Genomic DNA, 22,012 nt, shown 5'->3' on the forward strand with positions numbered 1-22,012 from the left:
TATCTTGCGCTTGGCAAGGATGTAAGCCAGATCTTTAAGTTTGTTCACATGCTTCAGTTTGCGCGGTCTCTGGAATCCCCCTATCATGCACACCCACAGAGAGTTCACTTCCAGTTTAATCCCCTTATTAACGAGGAGGTGCGCTACTTCTTCCCAGTATCTAGCTATCTCCGGGCATGCCCAGAACATGTGTACCATCCCAGCATCCACCTCCCTGCATTTCGGGCATTTGTGTATAGTGGCATTTGTATACTTAGCAATTTTCTTGGGGGTCATATATGCCCTGTGTGTAATGTATAGCTGAATCTGTTGTAGTCTTACGTTTCTTGACGCTTTCTTATGGTATCTCTGCATCCTCACCCATAACCCATCACTGATTGTCTCTCCACGTTCCTCTTCCCAGTCTCGCCTCATGTGCTTCACTTCCTTTCCAACCTTGGACATCATTATTTCAAAAATTTGGGAGATCTAATGGCCTCCTTCTGACACCGCCTGAAACATTTCTATGGCCCCATCTGGCTGCTGGGCCAACTCTACCTCAGGCCACGTCTTTTTCACCAATGCCACCAATCTAGCATACGTGATATATTGTCCACTATGTAAGCCTGTGACTTCTCTCAATTTGTCAAATTCTATCTTCCCCTCTTCCTGCCATATATCTCCTATAGTTGTTACCCCTACTGGTTGCAGATGTTCTTTAATGATCTTCCTCAATTGTTCGTCTATGCCCTGCAGCGCCACTAGGGGCACCTGCAGGGTTCCCATCATTTGGCAGGCTCTATGCCAGATCTTCCTACCCAAGTCTAACAATGCTGGCCTCCTTCCCTTCGGTAGGTCGACCACCCACATCCACTCGTTCAGAAAATAGGGTACACACTCTGCTCTTAACAATCTGGTGTGGTGTCCTCGGATAGCCATCTTGCCACATATTGGAGCTGGCCAGCCAGGTAGTACACCTCGTAATTGGGCAGTTTGATCCCTGCTTGATCATACAGGTTTGCAATTTCCACAGGGCTATCCTATTCCTTGAATTGTGCCAGATGAACCCCCTACATATACTCTGCAACTTGGTGAAAAACCGTTTCATGTATGGGACATATGCGAAGTTGTGCAGCAGTCTGGGCAATGCTATCATCTTAAGCAGTGCTGCCCTACCCATCATGGTCAGAGGCAACCGCGCCCAGAATATTATGCTGCGTTCGATCTTCTCTGCCTTCTCTGTGTTGTTCTTATGTTCATCCTCAATCATGTGATATATGTCCACCCCCAGGTACCTAAAGGTATCAATTGCCCACCCAATCTGCAATACTGGTAACTCATGTTGCGGTACTCCTAAATATCTGCCTAGGGGGAACATTGTGGACTTTTGTGGGTTAATCGTGGGTTAATCATTCTACCTGACACCATTGCATAGCGTTCCGTTACTTCCAGGTATACTGCAGGTTTTCCTCTGGGTATTTCAGGGACAGCAGCATGTCATCAGCGTATAGCGATATCAAGTGTTGTCCTCCTTTTTTGCTAATGCCTAACTCGTTATAGTGGTGCCTGAAGTATATCGCCAAAGGTTTCAACGCTAAGATGAATACCATCGGAGACCAAGGGCAACCCTGCCTGGTACCTTTGCTTAGAGTCCATCGCTCCGAGATAACCGGACCCGAGTCACTGGTTCTCTGTATAATAATGTAGCCCACTTCAGGTATGCTGGTCCCATCCCATAGTCCTTCAAAACCGCCATCAGCCATGGCCATCTGACCGAGTCAAAGGCCTTTACCGCGTCTAGTGAGATTATCGCTATTTCATGGGAGCTCCCCCCCCCCTGTCTGGTCTATGATATGGAGTAGCCTCCTGAGGTTATCAGAAATACACCTTCGGGGGACATATCCCGTTTGGTCATGATGTACTAAGAAGTTTATCATCGGCTTCAGTCTGTTTGCCATCACTGCAATGAGGATCTTGGTTCAACATCGATAGCGGTCTATAGGATCCGTAATCAGTACTCGGTTTGTCTGATTTAAGGAGCGGGAGAATTTAATCACCTCCCTGTGGGTTTCTGGCAACCTGCCTTTGTCAAACGCTTCGTTCAGCATAGCTAGCATCAGTGGGAGTAGGTCCGTTTTTTATACATTTTATAAAACTTGCTCGGGAGGCCGTCTGCACCCGGAGCTTTATTGGTGGATAGAGTCTGGATTACGTTTTCTAGTTCTTCCAATGTGAGTGGTGCGTCTAATCTCTCTCTGTCCATTTCCCCAAATTTAGGGAAATTGATCTCCTCCAACATTTTCCAATATACCGATTTCCTCTTCTTCGATCTTATCTGCGTATAACTCTTGATAGTATCTATAAAAGCACTCATTCACTCCTTCCTGGGTGTCTTCTACCAAGCCATCTCCCCTGTGTATTTCTTGAATCGCCTGTTTTGGAGCCTTACTCTTGCACAGCCAAGCCAGCAACCTGCCTGGTTTATCACCTTCTGCATGCTGTCTTTCTATGTATCTTCTATAGTTCAGGTTGCTTAATTTTTCCCAATGGTTTCTACATTCCTCTTGTAGTTTACGTATGACCTCGACACCCCCCCCCCCCAACCGCCTTGGGAATCCGCCCCTCCTTGGATTTTGTTCTCGATCTCCCTTTCTATATTTTGCAGATCCTTCATTATACCTCCTTGCAGTCCTTCCGACTTTGAGATCGCTTCTCCCCTCACTACCACCTTAAATGCTTCCCACAGCGGGCCAGCTGACTTCACACTCCCCGTATTCAAAATATTCCTTTAGAACCTCCCTCAGGTCTTCTCTAAATATAGTATCTTTCAGCGCTTCAGCTCTAAGCTTCCACGCCGGCCTGAGCGGGACTACTGCTTTGTACTCTGCCCTTGTCATCTCTTCCATCAGTGTGCTAGCGGAAAATATATAGTCCAACCTGGTGTGTAAGTTATGTGGGGCTGAGTAATTTGAGTATCTCCCGAGTTGTGAGTGAAGCCCCCTCCATATCTCAATCATGTGAAAGTCCTGTGGGAATGTAGTTAGGACTTTCACAGATGGGTTCAGCTTAGTTACCTTCTCATCAGATCTGTCTAGCCTGGGGTCTAGTGTGCAGTTGAAATCTCCCCCCCATTATAACTGCTCCATCTATATATGAGCTGATCTTAGCGTACAGGTTTCTGAAGTATATCGCGGTGTCATTGTTTGGGGCATAAATGTTGATTATATTCACCTCCCGGTTACACACCAGCCCTTTCAATAATACCATCCTGCCATCTGTCACCACCTATTGCTGTAACAATTTGAACGGGACGTGAGGTGCTACCCATGTAATGACCCCTCTAGCATAAACTGAGTCCCATTACCACGGTTCCATTTTTACTCAAAATATTGGACAAAGCCGCTTACAATCAAATTCAAAAACCCCTTGAACTGCATAAACTCCTAGGTAATAGACAATCCGGCTTCCACCCATTACACGGAACGGAAACAGACTTAATCGATTTAAAATCCCAAATAGACGGGCTGAGAGACAAAGGGAAGACAGTACTTCTGCTCCTACTTGATCTCTCAGCCGCATTTGATCTAGTTGATCATTAGGTCGTCTGCAGACACTTTGACTCTGCCGCCCACTTCTCCCCGGAGGCTATCGGATGGATTGAATCCTTCCTGAGCGAGAGAACCATGATAGTCTTCTCTCCATCGGCAGCTGCAGACCCGACCCCTATCCTGTGCGGTGTTCCTCAGGGCTCTTGTGTCTCGCCAACTCTCTACAATATCTTCACCAAACCCCTGTTCGATGATCTGGACCTTCTGGGTATCACCTACACCAATTACGCAGATGATACTCAGATTCTCCTCCCGCTTTCTGGTGATCATAGTAAGGACACAGAGTTGGTGAACAAGGTATATCTTATCATCCAAGCATGGGTGGCCATTCATGGCCTATGCTTGAATGATGATAAGACTGAGCACAAGAGTTTTCTTCATTCAATATCGACGGGAATACCATCAAAGTCTCCAAGGAGGTAAAAACTCTTGGTTTCTACTTGGACTCCACACTGTCTTTTGATAAACAGATAAAATCCCTGACCTCCTCCACCTGGACCGCATCTATCTTAGATTCTAGCAAAGCCTTAAGCTCTGCCACTGCCGCATCAAGCTTATTCTCTCCTGACACTTTCAGATCGGCAATGGCGTCTAAGATGTGTTGGTCCATGCGTGTCGGTGGCCCTTTGTATTTCCCTTCTTTCGCCATCTGAGGAGATTTGGTGTATTTGTCTATCGTCGGCTGTTTCCCTTTGCCTTTCAGTATTTTATTGGCCATTTTCTGAGGTGGAGACCTCCTCGCTTCACGTGCCGGGATAGTATCATAGCCACCGCCACTGTGTGTTAATGTCCTCCTGAGTGGGATCGGTTGTATGTCCTTCCGCTCTTGTTTGGCTCTCTTGTGCCAGTGGGCTGTTTAAGCCCCGAACTGGAGCCACCCAGGTTCGCTAAGGCAGTCCTCGGGGTATCCACTGGTTCCCTTGCAGTTTCCTAGGTCACTTCTCAGGAGGACCCTTTGCCCTCTTCACTCTGGTGCTAAGGCTACGTGCAGTGTATCCAGGTAGTCCTCCCAGTCTTCCCATCCAAGGCCTCTGTTGTATCTGTGTGACTTGTTCCAGCTGTCCAGCCAATGCCACTATAAGGTTAGTACCATTGGGTGCTGTTCATGCAGGCTGTGTGATCTACGCACTTGTGGCGCAGTGGAGTAGGCCCTTTGTCGCACAGTTCTCCGCTATTGGGGGCGGATCTACGACCTCTGTCTCCACCTCAAATCGCCTCAGGTATTCTATGTGGGTCTCGGTGTCACAAATCGTGGGGCCCGTCTCATCTGCAAGTGTCTGGAGGCCTCTAAATACTTCTGTTATGGCTCCCCTCCTCCGGGGATGTAGTGCCCGGCTAGTAGATTTTACCCTTGTATGTACTTATAAGACATCATTGCGTAGCTTTCTGTAGTTGTGTGCCTTCCTTCAATCATATCTGTTGTTTGGCGTCATGCCCAGTGGGTACACCCCCTGTTCCCATGCAGCACACCCTCTGTGCTCCTTTATTTGCACACTCCGGGTTATTACCTCCCCAGTGGGGTAATCCTGTGCCACTGCATCGGACTGCCGTGGTATTCACCTGAGGTTCCGCCCACCTTAGCCAGGGGTGGGTTTACCTTTTATATGTGATTGTGGGGTGCTCTGTCAGCTTTAATGTCCAATAACCGCATCTCTGTTGAGCGCATGCAGGGCTCGTAGGCTGGGTGATCCTATGTGTACTTCTAGGTTTCTCCTCCTGTCGCGCTGGCCTGCTGTTCCCCAGTGTACTTCGTTTGGTAGCCGGGCTTCTTCCAGCGCCCGGCTACACTGTTAAAGAGTATATAGATCAATGGGAGCGCGCGCGGCTCACCGTCACCACGGAACACACCAAGTACTGCTTATCTCTCGCGCCCTTTCCGGAGTGTCTTTCGGGGGTCCGGGCCAGCTGGTGCAAACAAATCCTCTCCTCGTGTTCCATACGGTTGCATGCATTTCTTTTGTAATCCCTCACTCTGCGGTGCAGTCGGCTGTATTTTCCCAGGTCATCCGCCTCATTGTCTTTCTGGCCCAGGAAGGCGAGCGCTCGCGGGCTGCTTCATCACTGGTGCTATGTTCCACACTTCCAGCGCCACGCTCATCATCGGTCAACTGTTCTCCGGTCCGTTTGGCTTCAGTTGCTGCTGGAGCCTTTGTTCGTTGCTCCGGCCATTTTGTGCCCTATTTCGTCTTAAGGATACAAACTAGCGATCAGTGTTGTGGCCTGAATTCACGTCGTTGAAGCTTCGTACCTCGTCACAGCAGGCACCAAAGCTTTGCATTCATAACTGTGTCATTCAGGATGTAGACACATACAGCAGGCACATTGTTTTTGCCGGATCATGCAGGATCGATCAGAGCAGCACTGGAACACATGTCCTATTACATGGCCCTTAAGCCACGCCCCCTAGCAACTTTAAATGTTTATCCATGATGGCGTGAAGCGTTTGTGTGGCTTCTTAAGAGAGGAATGCTTACCTTCTCCCTTTCAAACAGACCCTCCCAAGTGCAAATGGGTACCTTTCTCTTCTCAAACACACTTTCTACCTGTGGAGTCCCCCAGGGCTCCTTTCTAATGCCATGGCTCTTCAGCATATATCTGACCCCTCTGGCCTACCTGATCTCCACTTTCTTACCTTTTTTCCATAGTTATGCAGATGACACACAACTCTCCTTCAAGCTGCCATCCTCTTCCTCTTCCTCCCTCATACCCGACTGCCTTACTGCTATTCCGGCCTGGTCCTCTGTCTTACTGCCAGCAAGACCAAGATCTTACTCATTCGGATGCCTGCTCCTTGTCCTTCCCACCCCCTCACTGGCCTGACTCCTTGGGTCCCATCCCCTCACCCACCTGTGAGATAAAAAACCTTGGGATTATCTTTGACACTTCTCTCTCTTTCTCTCCACACACCACAGACCTTTCCAAGAAGTCCAACCTTTAGCTCCACCTTCTCAGGGGCATTCTACCTTTACTCGCCTTCCCCCAGAAGTTCAATTTCTCCAGAGCCCTGGTTCTCTGTAGGCTTGACTACTGCACCAGCCTCTTCCCCAATCTGCCTCTTTCCTCCCTTAATCCACTCCAACTAATCCAGAATAGGACTGCAAGACTTATCCTTGACCTCAAGCCCAGGGACTGCAACTCTCTTGCCCTAAAATCTCTCCACTGGCTCGAGGTGACCTCAAGGATCAAATTCAAGACCCTTTGCATCATCCACACGGCCGTCTGGGGCCTGGGACCCCTGTACATCCAGCTTTCCCTCCCTAAAAACCTCCTGTCCAGAGTCCTTCAGTCCTCTGGTTTCAACTCTCTGCCGGCCAAACGCTTCTCCAAGCAGAGAAGTAGATCCCTCTCTTTGGCCATTCCAGAGGGAGGAACCTGCTGACTTGAGCCGGACCTTCTAAATTTCCTAGAACCTCTCAAGACTTTCCTTTCTTTTAATGTTTTATTATTGTATTTGGTTTAACACTAAACCTTTACAATATTTCACATTTACACCACTCATATAAAACAATTAATTACATAAAATTATACATTTTTAAAACTCAGTATACAAAATACGAATAGGAAACATATAAATCAACAATAACACAACTCCATCATATACATATCAATATACATTATGAACTATATAAAACAGTACAATTTCATTAGAATGATCAAGATTTAATAGTTCTCCTACTCTACCATTAGAGATATTATTCACCAGTCATCAACTTTGCTCTCTATGTTCATCAATCCCCGCTAAAACTTTGGTCAGATTCAAGACTAGCTCGGTACTGTTACTGCACATGCATCGATTCCATAATGAATCTCGAGCAAACAGTGTTCTTGAGTGGAGATATTTATCAAATACATTTACTCTTAAATCTTCAAAATGATCACAGAACACCATCAAATGTTTCAAGGTTTCAACCACATTAGCCCTATTACAAAATTGACATTTACCCGATTGAATGGTAATCCCCTTTTTTCCCAATATTCTAAGCATTCACTGGTGGGAAATTGATTTCGTGTACATCACAAATTTAGGTTTCTTGCAAGCATACATGGAAATTGCAAAATGTACCGTGGGCGATCGCCCCATTTACTTCTGTGCTTAGCAAATTCATGGTAAGCATCATAAGCACCGATTCTGTCAGACTGCAGACACCATTGATATAATTGAAGTTTACGTTTACAACAAGGTAAACCTGCTGCCAGCTCATCCTTTGAAACAACGATATTATCTAATAAGGTTTTCATATTTGCTGAAAATTTAGAGAGGGAGGCCGGGCGCCCTACCATAATCATACATTTCAGATCCTCATACATCGAATGCTTACGTGGTATTAGCATCTTAGCATAGTTGTTCAGTAATCGCCAATGCCACTTTGCCGACAGAGGTAGCAAGCTGAGTTTGTGGCATATGACATCATTTGGTATTGATAGAACCAAACCCAACACCTTCTTCCACATTTTTCCCTGCAATGTATCTAAAATATCCTCAATCTCTACTTTCAACAAATAAAACTGAATAATTGGCAACAGGGAGAACGTACAGTATTTTCGAAATATAGTCCTCATTTGAGAGGTCAAAAGTTTGATCCTATCATTCAATAGCTCCCTCCACCAGGCCACTGAATATTGATTGGATAGGGTATATCCCAAGTACCAGATGGATGGTGCGATTGCAATACTTACATTAGCTAAAGACCACACAAAATGTACCGTTCTTTTTTTTTCCATCTGCAAAACTGATAATTTGAGATTTGGACTGATTCACCTGTACATTATGAGATTAAGCAAAGCTAGCAAAAAGATTCAGTTTTGTCTGAAGGCCAAAAGGAGTTTTGTCATTAATATCAAGTCATCTGCAAAACCAATCCAGTTAAGTTTCAGATTGCCCAATTTCACTGGGAAAATGATTGTGTTGTTCCAACACTTTTCAAGATCGGAAATATACAAATTGAAAATCATCGCTGCCAGGGTGCAACCTTGTTTCAAACCAATGGCCGTCGGGATATGATCTGTAAGTGCCCCCTCCTTATTCAGCCGCACTCTATAATTAGTAGATGAGTGCAAAACCGCAATGATCGCCACTAAATGCAGAGGAAACCCAAGCTGCAACATCTTGTCCCACAATACTTCCCTTATTACCATGTCAAATGCAGCACTCAAATCCAGGGAAGCCATATAGACTGCCCCTGAATGCGAGTGCCTTGTCTGATGCTGTAGATGGGACACAATAGTTGCATTTAAGGGACAATCCATACATTTTCTAAAACCAACCTGATATCTTGTCAGAATATTATGGGTATTCATATAAACCTGTAGCTCCTTCAAGATGAATTGAGTGAACACTTTAGAAGAAGCATCCGTCAAGGCAGTCGGTCTAAAATTGCCTGGTTCACTTGCCATGCCTTTTTTGTAATTGGAACAATATTCGCAGAACACCATGATGGAGGAATCTGCCGTATCAGTATTGTCTAATTTATGTTTGAGAATCATCGCCCACAGTTCTGGGTCAGCTTTTAGAAGGCAAGGCGGTATCCCATCAGGACCAACCGCTCTTGAGTCATTTATTTTGGAAATCGCGTTCGCTGTATCCTTATGCTGACCTTATGCTGACTATTTAAGGATAAAGTTAGCATAATTCCTAACACACTTTATTGAAATTTTAGCGTGCTATATTCCACCCATACCGTGGGCAAAATGGCTGGTTCTTTCTGTACATCAATTTCCCCATTCAACGTTCTAAGGATCGCCCAGATTTGTTTAGTGTCATTTTTCAGCAAATGATACATCATACGTTGGTTATCCTGTAACATAAGATTCACCTTTAAACTCTTAAATTTATTTTCATAGGTTTGTATGATACACTTTTTCTGATTACAATACTCTATAGCATCAAGCTGCTGTTTACCCAAATGGCGGATCTTAAGATTTTTTGGATTCTTTAACTGATAGATCGCTAAATTAAATGAATGCCTATGCTGGATAGGCTTATGTGCATGTTTTAATTTTAAAGCGATACAATTTAGATGATTTTGGATACTATTCGTCATCAATTTCTCAAGATGAACACTAGACTAGATCTATAGACCCCTTAAACCGAAAAATTGGGTCAGCTTTGATACAACACATAAGCTGATGGCAAGTAGCGGGATTCCATCTAATTGTAATCCGCGGTCTATCCATTTCAATTAACTCAAAAATTGGATTAGATTGATACCGCCAGTTGGAAAGCTGCAAGCTCAATGAGATCCCCAAGCGATCCCCATATCCTAGATAACATATTGAGACTGGCCCAATATACTTAAAGAATGAGGTTGATAAGAAGAAGTATTCAATATAGGATCGTAAATTGCCATGGGCCCAAGTATAGGGCAAAGAGTTCCCTGTAGGTGGGACTAATTGAATATCCCAGCACAAAAAATAATCAACCCATTTTTGTCCATTCCTCAGGGTAGTAGGGGATGAATATGACAACTTCATACCTTTTTATTAAACTGTGGCCGATAGCATGTGGAATTAAAGTCCCCACCAACCACTATCTTAACTTGGACATTACGAACAAATGTACCTTCTAAAATGATATCAAGACGCTCAGTTAAATCCTCAAACGAGACACCTACTCTGTTCCAATACATACATAGAATCAGAATAGCCTCCCTAGGTACACTCTGTAGCGTCAATTCAACGGCCATAACCGCTGCATTCTTATAAAGCATCTCAGAAGCCAGTTTGCAGGAGTTATTCACACAGCTAAACCACCCGAGGGATGTCCCTTTTCTTCCCTTGTGGCGCCCCGAGTATAGCATTCATAACCCTCCACATTAAAGTGAGAAACCTGCATGGTTTCCTGTAGCATAATAACAGCTGGACGACAAACCGGGTCGACCATGGTAAACCATAGAAAGAAGTGAGTTTAACCTTATGTTTTCCCTTTTTGGAAGCCTTTGGTACCACCACCGGCCCCAAAGTATTGATGTCAAGAAGTGCTTTCGACTCCTCGTTAAGCTGATGCAGATCAATGCCGTATTGTCATTTGGAATATTAGATACTTCTTTTAGAAAGGAACCATATTTGTCCTTCTCACCACTGTTCTTTGGAGATAATTTCTGTGATTTATTAGATTTCGCCTTTCGTTTCTGGGCTCTCGGGGCGAGTCTCTTCTCTCTACGCGTAAGGACCATAATTGGCTTTTCCGTCAACTCCTCTATGGGCGACTCAGATGGAATTTGGGCAGCTCCCATCATACACTCTCCTCATAAGTCTATCAGATCCGTCAATGCAGTAGGACTATCCAACCCTTCTCTGTTCGTATTAACATCCTGCACAGGAGGGTTGGCAAGTACCAAATGATTGTTAAGGTCTGGTAATATACATTCTTTGATCGCCTTTATATCATTCCTTATTTGCTGAATAGCAACAGCATTTATGAGAGCTTCACAATCATTCTCCTGGTCATCACTTACAACCGCATTGCCCTTATTGGCAGCATGGCGTGCGGCCATTTCAGCAAAGGACTTAACTTCTACATCAACCATCCTTGGGTCCCCCGGAGTTTGTGCATCTTTATCAGTCATAGCTTCATCCTCTTTGGCACCTGCAGTAAGCGCTGCCACAGCATCCCATGTGAACAGGAGACCTTCCATTGTATTTATTTTACATAAAAGGTCTGTCATAGTAAACTTCAAATTACCTATTTCACAATGGGTCTGCTCATGCCCCTTGTCTAATAGATTAAAAATTCTAGACATCACTGGGAAGTCTGCTCCAAGTGTAACGGCATAGAGTGCACACATATTAGTTGATGCTTCCCATTCGGGTATACCTTTGAATTCTCCTTTGGCAGCAATACCTAAATCACGGTCAAACATATTCATTTGCTCATTTTGGTCAATATACCTGCTTGTGGAAGTAGGTGAAATAGCCTTTTGTTTATAGTAGCCCCCTTCATTTTCAGGGCCCCTATGCCAGTCACCATTTCCCATGCCCACACCCAGTACACCACGAGACATCAATGGAAACCTCGGATATGTGTGAGCTGTGTTACTAAACATGTGTACATCTTCAATACCCATACTTCTTTTGGTAACCGGAGTCAAGGGTCCCAAAGAAAACCTTAAACGCTTCCCCAACTCTGCTTCAATAGCCGGTCCAAGCATTTAGCAATCAGAAATTCCCCTACAAAATGGGTCTATCTCTACTTTGTGAATGCCTTCCATCTGGGTCTGCAAAACCCCATCACCACGGACCACATATAGCGGCCCATTAATACCTATATCGTTCACCTCCTTGAGGTTAAACTTGATAGGGGAAGCTTCCAGTTCATGATGCAGAGCATCTTTATCCAAGTAAGTACGTTGTACTTCATTTGACCCAGCTCCCTTGGCCATAATTGCATTCTTATCAATATCTGGAGAAGGACACAATTCACTGCACACTGAGACCCCAACCATCTCCTGCATGGGTGATGTGATCAAAATAGCACGCTCCTTACTTGCATGCTGGACTGTACCCATATCTAATGGGAAAGGTGCAACTGCCTGTGGTCCATTTAATTTGCTACCACTTCTCAGCCCATTCACCATGGTGGGCGCTTAACTCCAATCTTCACGTCTAACTGAACCCCATACAAAAAGAAGTCCCAATAAGTGTAGGCACACCACACTAAGTACTATCAAATCAAACGACTGGACCCACCAACAGGCACATTCACCCACTCTTTTAAAGAATTACCCAGAAATATAGTAATGTCAGCTTGTCAGCGATTGCGGGGCAAGCAGATATATTTACTTGAGCATACACTAGCTACCCCCGTACTACTAATGTTCACACAATCCACATTAATACAAAATTAATAAGGAACTCGGTACGCTACAAAGACCATCTACTAACAGCTGGGATACGCTCTTACTTTTGAGCTGCACCGTCCCAGCAAGTTACAAGTTTGAACTGGGCATCCCACCCATCTCCTCCAATCATGAAAGGTTTCACCCCAATAAGTACTCACCCCTTAGTACAGCCAACCCTCATGTGGCTAAACAGTAGTAGTACCACCTTAGAAAAACAAAACAATAGATGGCCAAAGATAGGCACTGCGCACCCACCGCGCAGCAAAACAGCACTTGTGGGCACTTCCGGGGTGCGCGTGCCTGTGAGGTTATATGCACACACACACGTCTTCGGTGGGCGGGAAGGGGCGTGGCTTAGGGTCACAACTAGAATGGAGAAGAAAGAAAGAGTCCAGGGAAAGTAAATCCGTGAGTCAATCATGCGTCTCAACGCGAGTCCACAGTGAGCAGATGTATACAAAGTAAATGTTTACTTGTAGATTAGTAAGTAACTCCCAGCGAGTTACGGCATGGTGAGGGCAAACAACTTCTCCTTGCCGATGCAGCCTGACACACAGCACAGAATGTATCCCAGCAGAGTCCTCCCGCAAAACAGCACTTGCTGGACTTTCCTTTTCTCCTCTTCCTTCCCTCGGCCCCTCTCGTTCTAACTCCCGCTCTGCCGCTACGACTGGGAACTGGTCCCTTCAGAGTCATACAGGGGCCAGACCAACCCCCACCAGTCCCTTCATCCTTTTTCCAGCACTTGCCTCGGGCTCCCTTTCCCTGGACCAGCCCAACCTGCTCCTCCCTTCCCACAGTTCTCACCCCCACCCCCTTTCCCCTGGCACTTAGCACCTCCCGGGGCTAGCCCAACCTGGTCCTCCCTTACCTACAGCACTCCTTTTCATGGCATTTGCCTTGGGGGGGCCCCCAGCACTTCCCTGCCCCCTTCCCTGAGGGCACCCCACTCCTGCACTACTCCCGCTACCCCTCTCCCCCCACCCCTGCACTCGTGAACCTTCTCAAGCACTTGCACAGTAGGATTATCACAAGGCCAATATAGCTGTTTCTTGTTTTTGTTCTTCTATGCTCACGATTCCCCTGCCCCCTGCCACCCTTTCTTGACTTGTGGCGCCTGGAAACACTTGTGCATAGGCGCCATACAAATGTCCAATAAATAAAATAAATTATGTAATATGGCTGATTTATCCATCTAAAAATACTTTATCTGCAGTATATCCAAAATAGGCTAATCTTCTATGCCTAAAACAAAAGTATTGACGACATTAAAACAAGTTGTATTTAATGCAGTGGAAGTACAGGAGCAGTTGGCCGCTATTAGGTTGATAGGAGGGTTGGCATTAAGGTGGCATCTGCTGTAAAGACTAAACATTGTAGCGTTCAATGTGGCTGTTATTTTAGACATCATTGCATTGCGTGTATCAGTGCCCACAACTGTGCCATGTCATCTGAACTTCAGTTCAGGAGAGCTAAAGTAGCCTTTTCATTGCCTACTTGCATGTGAACATTTACCTGTTGTCTGTCCTGTAATGCTAGAGTGTTTTCTTCCCTTTTTATACCTTTTCAGGTGCACTGCCTTGGAGAGGGGTAATTTCAGTGTCCCTACTAAGAGAAAACTCTCTGGCCCGCTTGGCCATTTCGACTGCAATGAAGTGAGGTGTTGAAGAAATTTGTCACCTAGTCTTCATGACCATCTCGTCGGCCGAGCGTCATAGAGAGCAAATTGTGCAGGTAAATGAATGACGACATGCATTATGCTCCCCAAAGCACTTTATATTTTACTAAAGCGTTTCAGAGTGAAATATTGTATGCATAATGCTCCTCAAAGCAACCACTATTTACCAAAGGGTTACTGGGGCAGTTGTAACCAGCAGAGTCCACGCATGCCATTAAACAATCACAGGTTTTATTTGGGTACAATTCTCGTACATCATCCAATACAGAAATGTCTGAGTTATTGAATTCCACTTTATTATGGAAACAGGTACGTTCTTACTTTGTGGGCCACTGGGAAATCCACCAGCTGCAAATATGAACAGCCACCTCTGTCGAGCTTCATCCGTAACTTTAGCTTGTAAGGGAGGGGGGGAAAGCACCCTATGCCAGCTTGTCTGCCTACTGTGTGGAATCATATGGATCACTCACCAAACCCGTGCCTAAAGCCTCCTCCCAGGTGGCCAGGGAAAGGCAGACGCTTCCTGATCCCCTTATCCAGACCTTGGGGTTGGTATCCTGTGGGTGAATCACCTGGGAGGAGACGAGGCCCAGGGTGGCGAGGAGATCCCGGGGGAATGAGACATGGTATTTGTCATTTGAAAGGGAGACCCTTTTAAAGTTGCCAGAAAAGGTAATGCTTGCTGTCATTATGATGGATCTGTGGCTCAGGGCACAAATGCCATAAAACCTGAGGAAGCTTTAACAACAGAAAGACCATTCAAGGTACTAGAGGATAACAATCCTCCTTACCCCCAAACGTATAATGCAAAGGAGTTACGAAATGTTGCCTTAAATAAATTGTCTTCCTCTGCAACAAAGAATTCTAATAATTCATCCTTAAATAACTTTAAGGAAAATAAATCTACTTTTAAAACCAAAAAGTTATTCAAGGCATAAAATAAGCAGCATTGCAATTGGCGATTAAATACTACCGATTTGTGTTTCATTGACTTAATTATGTTGCTCTACCTGCGACATGATTTGTAGAGCCAATGCTAGGTTGCATTTAACTGTAAAGTGGTGCTGTTTGGATCCCGTAGTGCGCAGAGCGTGCAGGCGAGGAAGAGGGACCATTTTGGGCTAAAACATTGTTTGCATCCATGTAGTCAACCCGGACGCCAAACGCACGTTGCTGATAGTAGAAAGCATTTGCAGAGGAACACATGCGAGCAGCAGTGTTCATGCACCTCCTGCCCTATTTTGTGGAAATGATAAATTCGAGGTCAGAGGACAGGCAGGGGAATTCACTCAGGCACCAGAACTGACATGCTCCTTTTGTAGCTGCTGAGGCGAGGGTCATTGCCCATGCTGTGTGGGAGGTAGGGACGCCCGAAGGGAGTTCTCTCTGCATAAAGGACCATAATTATGTATGCGGTCCCATGCGGGTTGTGTGCTAATCACTATGGGCTGAGAGTGTTTTACAAGACATGGGATACAGAGCTCCTGAGCTCACCATACACTGTAGAGCTTTTGTTAAAACTCGCACTGGAGCAGCACTGTAATGGGTTTGTCATTGGAGCATAGAATTTACATGTTTGCTGAAGCTATGCCACGCCGCAATGAGAATTATTAGGACTTAGACATGACACACAACACATGTGTCAACTGAAGAAAAGAAAGCAGGCAGATTGAGAAGGTTCTGACAGCCTTGAGGCAGGCTAATAAAAAGATCCCCACCCCCATCTACTCAAAGTAGCCACTGCAGGGCTGGATCTAGGAGACCTAAGGACTAAATAAAAGTGCTTCAGCATATAGCATGGCCCATGTTAAGTCGCTGAACGTGGAGAGCCAAAGTGAGCTTCCAGCCCTAAGGCGGCAATACCATTAATGGGCTAATTAATCAGTGTTGGTCTCCACCTCCTCTCCATCTTTCTGAAATTCTTGGGCTGTTGCTAAAGGGACCTGATCACCTTCAGAACTCATGAGCAGAACAACAGCGTTTAGGGCTCTACAGCAAAAAAGAAAAAAGGCTTCTGTTACATTTGTTTTATTCTCAGCAGCACTTGTATTATGTTTGAATGACTAGACAATTTGGCGTTTAATTGGACATTTGCAAGTGAAAGACCCTCACATCACCTATATCCTACCAAATGAGTCTGCTTACAGCACAATTAAAGTGAGTAACGCAATGAAAATCCCCTTTTAAAGATACCTTTTTGTATGTTTAACAGCTTGACATGCAAAAAGTTTGATTTTTTGTGAAATGTTCTTATCAGCAATCCGAAATTTGTGCAAACAGTCTCTATACCTAGGTAACTGTACACAGTTTATTTTAAAATGTGCGACGCTTTGATTGCATTCTGGGACTTGTAGTTTTCCATGCAGGATATGGACAATAAAGCTACAATATTCTATTGGCTGAGATCTTGCTTTAATGATTTACATATTGTCATGTTGCTATGTTACCACTTGCCCTCTGTATACTCGCTGCCTATAAGACAACCTTTAAACCCATTTTTCAGCTCCTACTATGGAAGCCACCTAGCACACCGGTCAACGTAGGGACATAGGCATGGTTAGCAAAAAGGAATTGCTTCCAAATAAATGCAAGCTGCCGTAACAAGTAATTTGAATGGCTCGTATTTAAATGGCTGGGAACTTTACACGCAGAGGACATGCTGGCTGACAAGGACAGAGCAAAGTGCATAATCACTCTCCTCTGCTATTGGATGTCGTAAGCCCAGGGATGAACCGGGAACCAAAAGATGCCCTGGAAATCATTTTCAAAGTTGCCCTATAATGCACATTTTCAGCACACCCAACCCTTTTCCTATTAAAACATTTGGAAATAAAATACAAAAGAGGCCCAGTGTGGCAGAGGCCTACTGAGGAATCTCCAGAGTTCCCTGTGGGCCATTGCCATCCCTGGGTAAGCACCACCTCTCGTGTGACAAAGCACAGAATCTGAGAAGCGAAATGTGACTGGATTCCGTTGTGTATCACGTGTTGCCCAAACACTAACAGCATAATGGCTGGTAACCAGCATCGGACCCATGGCCATATAAGGAAAAAGCAAGCTTGCGCACTGATCGCACACGTGTCGGCCATAGATTTATTGTTTTCCCCATTTTTAAACCATCCAATTGCTTCTCACTGAATATGTTGGTGCCAAAAGTGGCAAACGTTCAAACTATCTTTGTATTAAAACTGACTCAGTCTTTATTGATGTCTTGTTGTGATTAACACCCTTTCCCATTGCAAACATTGATACATATAATTGCTAACCATTTAGGGTATATTGCTAATCCAAATGTTTTTGTGTAGCGATTTTGACTAATCAGTTTTTCAAAACTAATGCATGCCTTGGTCATTAAAAAAAATACATTTGTTCTTGAGGACTACAAGCCACATAATCCCATAAGTACTGGGACGAGGAAGAAAGACTGAAGAGTCCCGCTGTAGTAGTAGTCAGGCCCCCTCCGGTGCAGGCAATAGAGAGGAGCTGGAACTATTGCTGGAGTGTATGCAGTAGTATTGGAGGCAGAAGGAAAAAGACAGTGTTGGCAATCCAGGAGGAAGTGAGAGATCCGAAGGGACGCCAGGACTCTGATGCAGCAGATTTCAAGCGTGCAGGGAGACTGCCTTTCTCCATGTGAGCCAATTTGCAGAGATTGTGCAGCAGGAAGCGTGTCGGAGACCGTAGTGAGCAGCTGTCGTGAAGCTGCGGGTCTCAGGAGCAAGAGGGGCTCTTTAATTGAGTGGCCCGACCAGAGACACCTTATGCAAGGAAGGGCGTGCGTCCCAAATGAAGTCAGAAGACGTACCAATTGTGCAATACGCAGAAGAAGGAACTCAAAAGCCACTGAGTTTAACCTGCCATTCTGATTCCTTGTTTGAGCCCTGCTGGGAACAGTTTACAGCTTAACAATCACTTGAGTAGAAGCGAGACGAAGCTGTTTGTAGACAATGGGACATTTAAAATGTAGCACTCAAGTGTGATCAGGAATTCTCCCTTTTCACTTGCGTAAAGAGCAAACACTACGAATAGCAATGGTTAACATTTAAACCTTACAAAATACCTCAAGAAGTGGTTGTGTGTGCCTAATTACGCTTTTCGGGGGAAAAGTGACTTCCGAAGCATTATTCAAGCAGACAACAATTGCACATGAAGAGAAATCCAGTTTTAAATCTTGTTATTTGAAGTTGGAGAGAGCAAGCATTGCCCAAGCCAAGAGTGAACCAGGTATTCCCCAATTGAGACTGAAACCAGTCTTTCCCAGAACCAGAGAACAGTATAAACAGCACTGGGAGACTAATAGAACTTTAGCATTGCCTAAGATACAAGTGTGCAAGCATTAACTGATGCCAGGAGAGTGGCAACAAAGCTTCTGAGCAATGTTGGCTAACAGTGGGCTGATGGATAAAGGCATGGTTGGAGAAGGGAAACCTGCTACTTATACTTATTCTTTGAAGTTAATACAATCTACATTGCCAAATACTGTAGATGGAAGAGAAAAGTGTGTTCCAAAGGCGGTTTTAGGTTGTTGTTGGCTGTGGACAGACGAGAACGGCAAAGAGGCTGCCCCTCTGAAAGGAAGGCTTGCAGGAAGAGTGCCTTGTCTATTCTGAAGGTGCTGAAGTACCTGAAAGTGAATCTTGTCCTAACTTGTTTAAAGTCACAAAGTACTGAAGCTGTGGTGGTATTTGTGGTTGTCAGTAGATGTGAAACTTCAATAGCACAAATGAAGGGGGAATCTATGAGGCAGAGGAGTAGGCCCACATAGTGAACTTTTGCAGAGGTTGATGTTTTAGTGGAAGTAGAAGTGCTGTAAAGTCATCCTGACAAAGATATCTTCTACTTTTCCGTTATTGAAACTTTGGTTAACAAGATTTTACTCTCACATTGAAGACATCAAGAACTGGATTGAGGCTGTATTCATACATGGATTTCCTTGTTTCTTTTTGTTGAATGTTGAAGCCAAGGTTGCCTTGAATCTTGTGGAAGGGGAGCTCACCCAGGTTGTTCAGAGGCCATCAAAAGAGACTGTGAATATTATTGTTGATGTTATTTTGAACTGCCATATATTTTGTATATTTTGATATTTAGAGTGAGTGTCAGACATCCTGTGTTTCCCTTTAATTTTGCTAGGCAGGGAAATCCATGTCAGAGTAGGGATAGTGAGGCATTTTGAGAACATTTTTATAATTTTAAATAAAATGGCATATTTTGAACAATCACACAAAAGTTTGCATTGCTGACCCTTCACACTGCCCATTAATTAATATCATTATCTTGTGCTGCTTTCTACATAGTCGCTTGAGAAGATTCTGGAGACCATGAAAATGGCAGCGGTGCGCAGCATAAATCACAATAACATAACATCGTGGTGAAATTGCATAACAAACCAATGTGACAAGTATTATATAACTCATTTGGATGACATCTCTCTGAAGCAGATTCCAGTTTCTGATTTGGAACTTCAATGAAAAAGAAAGTCAGAATAAATCGTTCTGAGGTGTAAGAAAACAGCAGATTTTCCCGGGAAGCAATGCAGCCATGTATGCTTATGTGGTGAGCTATCAAAAACAGTACTTCCCCAAGTTCATAAAAATGGACTTTCGGCATCTCTGCTCGAGACATAATAATCTCAAATGGAAGACATTTACTTGAAAGGATGCCTAATTTTTTCAGTTTTCTCCTCTTCTGAGACTCCACAAGGTTTTACTGATTCCTACTGTAAAATACCAATTAGAGAGAAATTACAAGTTGAAAATAGTACCAACTGCAAACAAGTGAATGACTACATTGTGACCATGGATGAGGTTTGGGCAAGTGGATGAAGAGGGTGAGTCCCTATCTGTATTGTTCCTCTTCAGAGGTTGCTCATTTTGCCGACGATGACCAAGTCCTCGTTATGTTATGTTAAGACAATTATACCATGTCCATCACCACCATAGTGGTCTTTGGTGCCTGGCCTTGTCCGAAAAAGGCAGTCTATTGTGATCCCGCCAAGGTAATTTTCCTCAAAGCCGGTGAACACTGGCAAACCGAAGTAAGTACTTAATAGCCCACTTGCCTACAATCTGAGGAAACTGCTAAACTTATTTTGGAAGTTGATGTCCATAGTGCATTGTGCTCAGCTTCTGGTGAATATTGTTTAGATCAAGACTAATCGGGCCACTCATTGTAAGCGCTTGAACCACAGGCAAGAGGGTATGCATGTTGTAAAAACATTTTAATCTAAGCTCATTATTCACTAGCCATGTCTGAGTCAGGTTTTCAGAAACGTCATAAAAATGTGTTTGATAGTCATTAAAGTTAAAGATAGTTTTGGACCTGTGAAATGTAATGTTACAACTATATTAGTGTTCAAGCAACAATTTTGAAATGTAGTGTGACAAATCTGAGGATGTTATCCCTTGGGGTCAGGCCAGTGAGTCCACAGTACAAGAGTCACCCTGGGGGTGTGGTGCACCTGGGGGTGAATCACATGGGAGAGGAAGCCCCTTATGGATAACACACAACCATTCCCAGAGAACACAGTATTCCTTCACTTTATTAGACCCTCCCTCCTTCCCCAAGCCAAACTCTCTATCCCTGTGCCCGATCAGTACCAATGTGTTTTATTTTGAGGTCCACCAACTTGCTAGGTTAGACCTGACTGGCGGCCCTGAAAACACCAACTGTTTCCCATATTACTCCAATACATGCACTGTGAAGAAAATGATGACCAGGAGTATGATGATCACTCCAAAGAACCAGAGTGAATGGTCTAGTCTATCAGCGCATTTCATGGGTCAAGGGGAATACAAATCTGAATATGCAAACCAACATGGAAAGAGCCATCCTCTGACAAGGAAGCCGGGATACTTTGACCCAGCGACCAGGGGAGATTGCAGCAGGATATGCTGTGCACAGAGGCGAAAGAGAGCACAGATGTAGTCCAAGCAACCAGAGCTACCTGAGACAAACCTCAAGGCGCCATACAATCCGGCAAGCCGCTGGAAAGCAAAGCACCATATAGAGAAAGGAGATGAGAATGTCAGAGCAACCGTCACCGAGAAGAGAAACCCGAACGCAAGTTGACCAGCGTGGACACCAACCACTGCAGAGAATGCCCAAACGCCACCAGAGCCTCAGAGGGAAGCATCGCTGCTCGGTGGCCACAAACCACAGTAACAGGAATGCGGGCAGGCCGAGAGATGCTGGAGGTCCGGGAGATATCGGTGTGTGGCTGCAGAACGTGAGATAAGAGAGTCGGGGACCCGCTTGCTTTTGAAAGCAAGTGAACAAGAGGGTCTGGGACCTTAAGCCAGTCTTGCATAATTCTTTACAATCCCACATGACCTGCAGGGCGAGTTCCTTAGTTTATATACTTGAACTAAGAGAAATGCACTTGCCTCAAGGTGACAGGTGACAAAATATTAACAGTGCTTTTGTAAAATGTTGCAATAAGCACACTTCATATTTGCTGCAATGCTGTCAAGCATGCACAGTGAAACCTTTATTTGCCATTTACTGCAAAGTGTGTTTGCACTAAATGAAAAATACGTTTCTAACATCCCCATACTCAACAAGGTTGAGTATCATGCAAATGGTACTCGCCCTGCATAAACACTACTCTCCAACTGTAGATTTTGAGAGCCTGGCTAAGAAAAGCAGAGAAAGTACAGAAGGCAGCATATGCTTGGCAGGAGAGTAAACCAAGCTATTGCAACCAGGCATTGAGAGTCTGGGACCCTCACCTACATGACAGCCAAAGAATAAGAGGATCTTGTCATGATGCCTCCCCCCGGGGACCCAGACCAAGTCCAGCAAACCCGGAAGCAGGCATCAAGTTATTCCAGGCAAGCCCAACAACCCCTGCTAGGGGCTATTTGGGTGCAGTCCTGGCGTCTATGGTGCCAGGCTCATATGGAGAGTCAGCC

The 22,012-nt window shown here is 44.8% G+C and overlaps 1 protein-coding gene across 10 annotated transcripts in view; it reads left to right on the top strand.

The window, feature by feature from the left end:
• The window catches only part of ZMYM4 (zinc finger MYM-type containing 4), a 1,943,772-nt gene that overhangs the window by 89,280 nt on the left and 1,832,480 nt on the right, over positions 1–22,012 (top strand). For all 10 annotated transcript variants that reach the window (XM_069622579.1, XM_069622582.1, XM_069622583.1 and 7 more), the window contains exon 2: positions 13,995–14,158. The gene's annotated coding sequence lies outside the window, so the exon portion shown is untranslated. The remainder of the gene's footprint in view (positions 1–13,994; positions 14,159–22,012) is intronic.

The sequence above is a fragment of the Ambystoma mexicanum genome, chromosome 11 (assembly GCF_040938575.1).
Source record: "Ambystoma mexicanum isolate Mex_15411 chromosome 11, UKY_AmexF1_1, whole genome shotgun sequence".
Classification (NCBI taxonomy): domain Eukaryota; kingdom Metazoa; phylum Chordata; class Amphibia; order Caudata; family Ambystomatidae; genus Ambystoma; species Ambystoma mexicanum.